This window comes from Monodon monoceros, unplaced genomic scaffold, assembly GCF_005190385.1.
Source record: "Monodon monoceros isolate NGI ecotype Baffin Bay Population unplaced genomic scaffold, NGI_Narwhal_1 Super_Scaffold_7, whole genome shotgun sequence".
In the NCBI taxonomy this organism is placed as follows: Eukaryota; Metazoa; Chordata; class Mammalia; order Artiodactyla; family Monodontidae; genus Monodon; species Monodon monoceros.
Window position 1 is genome coordinate 91,206,785 of NW_021703784.1, and position 8,674 is coordinate 91,215,458.

The window sequence follows — 8,674 nt, forward strand, 5'->3', positions numbered from 1 at the left end:
TCTAAATAGCCAACTCAGTTTAAACAATTAATAGCAGTAGACAATAATACATATCGTTCCCTCACATTCATTTGCCTCACCTTCAGAAAAACATGAATCAGCATTCAAGTTACCAGGGCCTTTTAACGAAGGTAAAGACCAAAGAGAGAGAACAGGATTTGGACTCACGTACGTACTAGGCGCCCATGCACACATCCAAGGTAAAAGCCAACCCAATGACAAAAGGCTCACTTTGACACAATAGCAGAGCCATTAGGGGCCACTGTTTTCCATACTCTCTTGGCAGCCCCCCTTCCTCAAGGACAGCCACCACAGGACCCCACATACTAGTGGACAGACACCCTGGGATCTCCTAGGCCCACATATTAGTGGATGGCCCCGCAACTTTCCATTCCCCTTCCTTATCTCCCAACATCTCTGCACTCACGGAAATTTCCTCGGTCTCCTGGCAAGCGCCGCCAATTGTTGGGCTGCACCCCCCAGGCCTACCATGCCTGTACTTGCCCAGCTTCAGGACCGAAGAAGAAGCCTAGAGTCAGCAACAGAGACGCCAATGGTTTAATAAATGGGGGAGCTTACACATCTGAAGCGTCTGAAGCAGGATCCTGGAGCAACACCCTACGATGCAGACAGGCGGGCTGGACTGGGCGGTAATCTTCACTACCGGGAGGGAGTGGGCGGTTATCAATTATAGAGGGAATTGACGTCAGGTGGGATCAATCAGTGACGTCAGGTTAGAACAATCTCTAGCTGGGGTGGGAGGCAAGTATGTAGTACGGGCAGTCATGCGAGTAGGGTACAGGTGAAGCAGGCACTGGTCGAGCAGGGGATGTACAGAGAGCAAGAGAACAGCCATCTCGGGTGGCCTGACCATACAGGAAGGCTTGGAAGCTCCACATCCCTCCCCACATGCCTTGCCCTATGCACCTCTTTGATCTGGCCGTTCTGAGTTGTATCTTTTTATAATAAACCAATTATCTAGTAAGTAAACTGTTTTCCTGAGCTCTGTGAGATGTTCTAGCAAACTATCAAACCCAAGGAGGGGGTCATGGGAGCCTCTAATTTATAGCCAGAAGGTAAGAAGCACAGGTGACAACCTGGACTTGGCGACTGGCATCTAAGGGAGGGAGGAGGGTGGGCAGTCATGGAACTGAGCCCTTAACCCATGGGGCCTGTGCGAACTACAGGCATTATTTTCAGAATTGAGTTTGAATTGTAGGACACCCAGCTGATGTCTGAAGAGTTGAAGAACTGCTTGATGGGGAAAAAGCCACCCACATTTGGTGTAAGAAGTAGTCAGTGAATAGTGAATAAAGAAAACAAGTGTTCTCCTTTCAATATTTAAAATAGGACCCATTGAAGGCCAGTTTAGTATTCTAGTATGAATCATAGGGCTTAGCAAGGAGTAGGTGTGCAGGGCACGCTTAATGAATGGTGCTGTGCCAGAGGTCAGATTTGCATCCAGAATGGAGGCTCTCAGAATTAGGAGGGAGTTCATCTGGGATCAGGTCATCCTAAAGGTGATCTCATCTGATCTAGCCTCCCACCCACTATGCAGACATTCTGCAACAGGTGTTGTAAATTTAAAAGTACACAGGAGGGCTTCCCCGGTGGTGCAGTGGTTGAGAGTCCGCCTGCCGATGCAGGGGACACGGGTTCGTGCCCTGGTCCGGGAAGATCCCACATGCCGTGGAGCAGCTGGGCCCATGAGCCATGGCCGCTGACCCTGTGCGTCCGGAGCCTGTGCTCCGCAATGGGAGAGGCCACAACAGTGAGAGGCCCGCGTACCGCAAAATAATAATAATAATAATAATAAAATTAAAAAAAAAAATACACAGGAGTCAGTTGCCTCCCATAAATGAGAGATGCGGCCCTAAGAGAGGGTATAAGACATACATATATGTACAATAGGCTTTATCTTAAGGGAGTAGCCACAGCTCAGCTGCATTACTGATATGCAGGACTGTCGATTCAGTGTTGCCAGATCTTCCAACATCTGCAAAACACAAACAAGCTGAAAATCTAGACTTTTTAACAAAAATCTCCTAATCCATCGTTTTTTGTTTGTTTTTATTTTTAATTTTTTAAAATTTTTATTTGGCCATACCACGCAGCTTGTGGGATCTTAGTTCCCCAACCAGGGATCAAACCCGTGCCCCCTGCAGTGGAAATGTGGGGTCCTAACCACTGGACTGCCAGGGAATCCTCTCCTAATCAACGGTCGAGTCATTGAAACTTTTTAAAAATACGTGACCGCCTAAATAACACACCTTTGCAGGTGAGATCCATCCAGCCCATGGACTACCCATTTGCAAAGTCATATACCATCTACCTGGATGTCTATTCAGGATTTGCCTGAATGCCTCTGATGACAGGGGAGCTCATTACTTACCAATGCTATTGTTAGGAAGATCTTATCTTACAAAATCTACCTCCTTGTAACTTTCTCTCACTTTGTTCCTACAACCACCTATGTCCCCTTGCCATTTTAAACAAGAGGACAGCTACCCCCCCCCAGTGTCATCAATGCAGTTTTCTTCCCTGGAGTTTTAGGACAGCAACTAAGTCTTTATTTTTTTTTAATTAATTAATTTATTTTTGGCTGCATTGGATCTCCATTGCTGCGTGTGGGCTTTCTCTAGTTGCGGTGAGCAGGGGCTACTCTTCATTGTGGTGCGCCGGCTTCTCTTGTTGCGGAGCACGGGCTCTAGGTGCGTGGGCTTCAGTAGTTGTGGCACACGGGCACAGTAGTTGTGGCTCGCGGGCTCTAGAGCAAAGGCTCAGTAGTTGTGGTGCACGGGCTTAGTTGCTCCATGGCATGTGGGATCTTCCTGGACCAGGGATCGAACCCGTGTCCCCTGCATTGGCAGGTGGATTCTTAACCACTGCGCCACCAGGGAAGTCCCCAGCAACTAAGTCTTACATCTCAAAGTAAGGATAATAACAGCCCAAGTTTACTGAGCACATATAGGCCAGGCACTATTCTAAGTGCTCTACGTGTGTTAACTCTCTTGTCCCTCATGAGAACCCTGTGAGAGGTACTCTCATAAAGACATTTTACAGACAAGGAGACTGTGGACAAGTGATGATTAATAACTTGTCCAAGGTCATACAGCTAGTAAGTGGCAGAGCCAGAACTGGAACCCAGACAGTCTGACTCCAAAGGTGATGCCCTTAACACTGCAGTGTTTATGGGGACAATCACACTCGTTCAACAATTGTCTGTTGATATGAAATAAAAGAAAACAATACTAGTTCTTTCTTCTGGAACCAGGTCTCTATAACACCAGCGTTAGAGATGGATTCCACCATATGCAAAGATGTGAAGAGACGAGAAGGGAGAAATGATGGCCAGCCATGGAGAATCAAGTTAGACACTGCAGAACTTCCTTATGTGGAGGCCTTTGCACCCCTGGCATACAGAATGAAAAAGTTGTGCTTTGTTTCTTGGAGATCCATTTTTAAAAGAAAGTAAGGAAGGAAAGAAGGAAGAAAGGAAGGGAGGGAGAGAGGGAGAGACTAATGTTTCCGGATGGCTCTTCCATCTGAAGCCATCCAGAGGCAAAGAAAAGCTTTATAAAGAAATGTGGCTGCTGAGAAACTTGCCTTCTTCCAATTCCTCTTCCTCATGGGGTCCCCAAGAGGAGGCAGAATAATGGTCTTCTGGGTACTTGAGCTTATTGTCTCAGGCCCTGATGGATCCCAGACTGAGGACGCTGGAGGCAAAGAGATCTAAGATTCACAGGTCAAACCGTGTATCCTAAAATACAACTACACAGGTCAGAAATTGACACAGTGTATGGTTAGGCTATTCAAGATGGCTGTTCTCTTGCTCTCTGTACACCCCCTGCTCAACCAGTCCCTGCTTCTCTCACATGACTATGTAATCCTCTTAATTTTAGGGCTTAATTAGTCCCTGGTAACTGATGGGCCCACCTGGCTGTCAACTCCCCCTATAAACGGTAGCCTCCTTCTCCCATGAGTAGTGAAGACTGATGCCATGTCCTGCCCACCATCTGCCATGTACGGCGGGGTGTCACTCCAGGACCCTTTGTGTAAGAGCCTCTGTCCAATAAATCCCTGATGTCTCTGTCACTGTCTCTGGGCTCTTTCTTCAGTCTTTAGGCTGGGCAACTACAAGACTTACAGGCCTGTGGGGTAAAACCCACACATAGGATACCCAGAATCAGAGTATCTTAGTGTGGGAAAGGGCTCAAGAAGTAATCTCTTCTTATCCAATCTCCCACTCACGGCAAGAATTCTTTCCACAATGTTCCAGACAGGTGGGCACTCACCTGCTGTTGACACTCACCCACCATAGCTCTTGTATCAGCCCTCACAGCCTCAAAAAGAGGTGAAGTGAATCACAGAGAGTTGGTGCAGGAAAATCTAGAGGCAGACTGAAGGCTGAGGCCAGGGGAAAGGGAAGTTAGGGAGACAAAAGAACTTGATACATGATTTTCTCAGCAGAAACTTTTCACACATGTCCATGTGAACATGGGACAACTGTGAATAAAGCCACAGGGATGGAGTTTGGGAAATCTGGAGCAGCCCATTCTAATCCTATTGCTGAGCTCACTTTTTCCAACACTGTGATGAACTGGATTATTTTTCAGTATATTTCTCTGCCCCACTGATGTTGGGCTTGGCCTTCTGACTTGTTTTGGCCAAAGGAATATGGGCAGAGCCAATAGGCGTGCCAGTTCTGAGCCAAGGTCTTAAAAGGCGCGGTGTGTTTCTGCCACTCACCACAAGAAGAACATACCCGAGGTGGCTCCTGTTCCCAGGAAGATGAGAGGAAATAGACTAAACCTGAACCCAGTCCACATCCTGGGGCCAAGCTTAGTCAATCTGCAGCCCAAAGCAGAAATGAGCCAACCACTCCACAACCCTGTGAATGAGAAAAAAAGTTAATGCTAAATATTGTAAACCACTGAGTCTTGGGGTGGTTTGTTATACAGCGTTACCGTAGCAATAGCTGGCGGATACAGACTACTGTTAATGAATTGAACATCTGCTGTTTTTGTCACCCACCTGCCATTCACCTTTCCTCTCGTCACCACCTTTGGATGCCTCCTGAGAACCATTCCTCTCCATCTCTCAGTCCCGTGCTTTGAGTGGGGTGAAACTCACCCAAAATATATGTGCCTTTGGCCTTTATCAATGGAGCATCACAATCACAAAACCACGATTGGTTTAGGAGAGACCTGTGCCAGGAATGCTGGGAAAGGCACAGACATTCTTTCCCAATGGACGTGAATCCAGGTAGGTGCAAGATTGGAAGTTCTGGAGCCATCTTACAACGAGCCTGAAGGAGCCTATCTGAGACAGGAGCCCGCCAAGGAGAAAGCAGAGCCTAGACAGGGAGAGAGAATGAAACCAGATGTCTGCTTTAAGCCCCTACGTGAAGCCACGCCTGAGGGTGACACTGCCCTATGTACTTTCCAGTTATGTGAACTAAAAAAATAAAAAATCCACTTTAAATTAAGCCAGTTAGGCTGAATTTTCAGTTACTTGCAACTGAAATATTCCTGACTCTCTTTAGGAGGGTTGCCTTCCAACGAATCAACCCAGAAACAAATCTCCCTTGGGTGGCTCTGGTACTCAGGGAAATACTGCTCTAGGGGTTACAGAGGGGAAAAGAATCAGGCCATGAGCACTGCCCTCCAGGCATCTAGACTACCATAAAGGAAAAGCCAAACCACTACAAAAGGTTTACCTAATCCTTCTGGAAATCAATAACATGCATTTGTTCTTGCTTAACAGCATCTGACGCTGTGTTTGCCACCTAGGCACCTTGGTCAACAGATCCCTCTTTTTTTTTTTTTTAATTTTATTTATTTTTGGCTGCCTTGGGCCTTCGTTGCTGTGCGCAGGCTTTCTCTAGTTGTGGTGAGCGGGGGCTACTCTTCGTGGTGGCTTCTCTTGCTGTGGAGCATGGGCTCTAGGCACGCAGGCTTTAGTAGTTGTGGCTCACGGGCTCCAGGGCACAGGCTCAGTAGCTGTGGCCCACGGGCTTATTTGCTCCCCGGCATGTGGGATCTTCCTGGACCAGGGATTGAACCCATGTCCCCTGCATTGGCAGGCGAATTCTTATCCACTGCGCCACTGGGGAAGTCCAACAGGTCCCTCTTTTAACACTTAAATCAAGATAGAAAATGAAAGAAGCGGGTGGGAATGAGGCTTTTATTGATCGGGCTCACCAGGAGACAGAGGCAGGGTTGCAGAGACCCAGGTGACTATAAGAACCATCTAGAGACATCCTCTGAAACTCCTCCATGAACAAAGGCTGAAATCTTAGAAGGCTTGACACCTGCAGGGGCGCTCTGGTAGCCCCCAGCACCCCCCACCTGGCATGGCTGTCCAGACCCATCACTATCAAGCCTCCAAGATGACAAGAATCTCATGGCAATTTGCCGATTTGTTTTTGTCGCTGTTCTGTTTTCCAGTATTTACGGAGGACAAGAGGCTTTTGGAGTAACTTGGGTCCATTTCCTCTGGGAAGACATACAACAACCAATCAGCATCTTTCCCCCACTGACAACCCTTTGAAACAGGGCTGGAGGCAGGCCCCTAAAAAGAGATTCATCCATGGAAAGGGACAGTGGATGAGGAATGCTGCCCCACACCGTGCAGACTTAGGGGGAAAGGCTGTTGTACCAGGCAGCTTCATGCCTCTATGACTGTGGCCAGTGAGGTTCTCTCTATAGGAATATCCTTCCCTGCCTTGTCTGCTTGCCTGCCCAAGTTCTAATTTACTTTTGCAATCGGTCCAAGCATCACCACCTCTGGAAAGCTGTGGTAGATTGTATTATTGGTCCAGATATTCACCACCCCACCTGACCCTGTAGGAAGATTATACTTTCTGCTCTATTTATGGCCAACTTAATCACATGACTTGCTTTGGCCAATGTGGCATGAGTGAGAGTGACATATACTACTCTGGAGCAGAAGCCATTACATGGCTCTGCCATCTCTATTTTCTCTTTGCCATCAAGACCAGCCAGACCCACGTAGGGACAGCACCTTTACCTTTGGTTCCAGAACGAAGGGAGCATGCAGCAAAACCGCAGGAGACCTCTGGTGGACATGCATGTGAGAAAATAAAAACCTCGATTGTTTTTAGCTACTTGAGCCATTGGAGTCAATTGTTACTGCAACATAATGTAGCCCAAGCTGACAGATACACTCCCCGGCGCAGATTTCAGCAGCTTCCCCCTTATGTTACCATTGTATCACATGAGCAATCCAGTTATATCATTTCACTGTGATAAAATCATTTACTGTCTTCTCAGTGGACCCAATACTCCTCATCAACAGAGGCCATGTCATTTGAACTAGGTTTCCCCAGTGCCTTGCATAAGGTACAGAACACAGTAAGCCCTCAAGAAACATGAACGAGTAAATAAATGGTCAAAGAATCCTAAAGCTCTGCAGTGCCCTTTCCTCCAGGAGTGCAGCCCTCTCCTGAGGCCTTTTGCATGCTTGCACATAAACCTCTGTTTTCAAGGTGATACCAGGTGACAAAATTAACTCAAAGCACAAGCTGCTGCTAAACTGTATGGAACTGCTATCCTGAACAACAGGAATCCTGAGGAGCTTGACCTGGAGCGCAGAGGGCTTTCTGAAGGACGTCCTCAAGTTTCTAATGTCCAAGGCAACCGGATTCAACAACCCCAGTAGACTGGAGCAGAAGAGGGCCCAGGGGACACTGAACCGTCCACTCAGACTTCTCTTTTGGGGCTGAAAGAGCTTGTTTACAAGGCAGTTTTCAAGAGCCTATCCAGGGCAAGCCCTTAGCAGGTAACACTGGAACCTGGAATTGCAACCCCCAGCCCTGCTGCCTCTCTCTTGGTGAAACTTTAGCGCAGGCGACCGCCACCTGGAAGCGAGGGCCCCAGGTCTGTCTCTTAGGGCAACATCCAGAATCATCCTCCAGCTAGGGGACGGGCCTCAGAGGAGCGAGCCCACACCTTCCAGGGCAGGGTGTTAACAACTGGGAGAGGGCCGGACCTGACTTCTGGGTATCTCTCGCCTTTCATATTTATTTCTCACCCTACCTCTGTGTCCAACACACACCACCTTACCTCAGACCCTGCGTCAGACGCACTGCAACCCAGAGGAGAGAAACCTGGGCTAGGCCTTGCTGCCCAGTTAGCAGGGGCAGCGAATGCGTACTCTTCGGTGCTGAATGGAACCAAACCACAATATTTACTTCCGGGGAGGGGGGGAGGGACACGTGCTTGGGTGATCAACAAAGAGTGGAAATGAGCTGGTGTTTAGGATCCATCTCCTCCTGCGGAGTTCCTGTTTGTTTTTCCACTGCCCTGTTCCAAGAGGGTGTACACCACAGGGGCCGTGTGGATGGCCTGTGGGCCGCCCTACTCTCCCTCTGCCGCCAGCAACCATGTGGACTCCGGAGGTGGGGCTGTGGGGCCCAGAGGAAAACATGGGAGATTTCAATGCCATCAAGGGCAACCAGGTGCAGGATGGAGACACAAGAGTGTCCCATAGGGTGGACGGGGACACGGGGGCTGGGCCTGGCAATGACCTGGTGTGGGAAGCCACAGTCATTGGAGGCGGGGTGAGGGGAAGTAAGTGGGGTGCCTGGCAGTTGGGCAGGCCCGAGGGTGGCAAGCTCAAGGGGCAAGGCTGGGAGCCAACCTCCCGCCCC

General features: G+C 48.7%; 1 long non-coding RNA gene across 1 annotated transcript; it reads right to left on the reverse strand.

Moving 5' to 3' along the window:
* Positions 1-2,841: 2,841 nt before the first annotated feature.
* On the reverse strand, positions 2,842-8,175 carry LOC114887301. Its single transcript, XR_003791525.1, has 4 exons — positions 8,088-8,175; positions 7,033-7,080; positions 5,035-5,356; positions 2,842-4,891 (listed from the first exon to the last, which is right to left on the reverse strand). It is a non-coding gene; the product is annotated as an uncharacterized LOC114887301 (long non-coding RNA).
* Between the last annotated feature and the right edge of the window lie 499 nt (positions 8,176-8,674).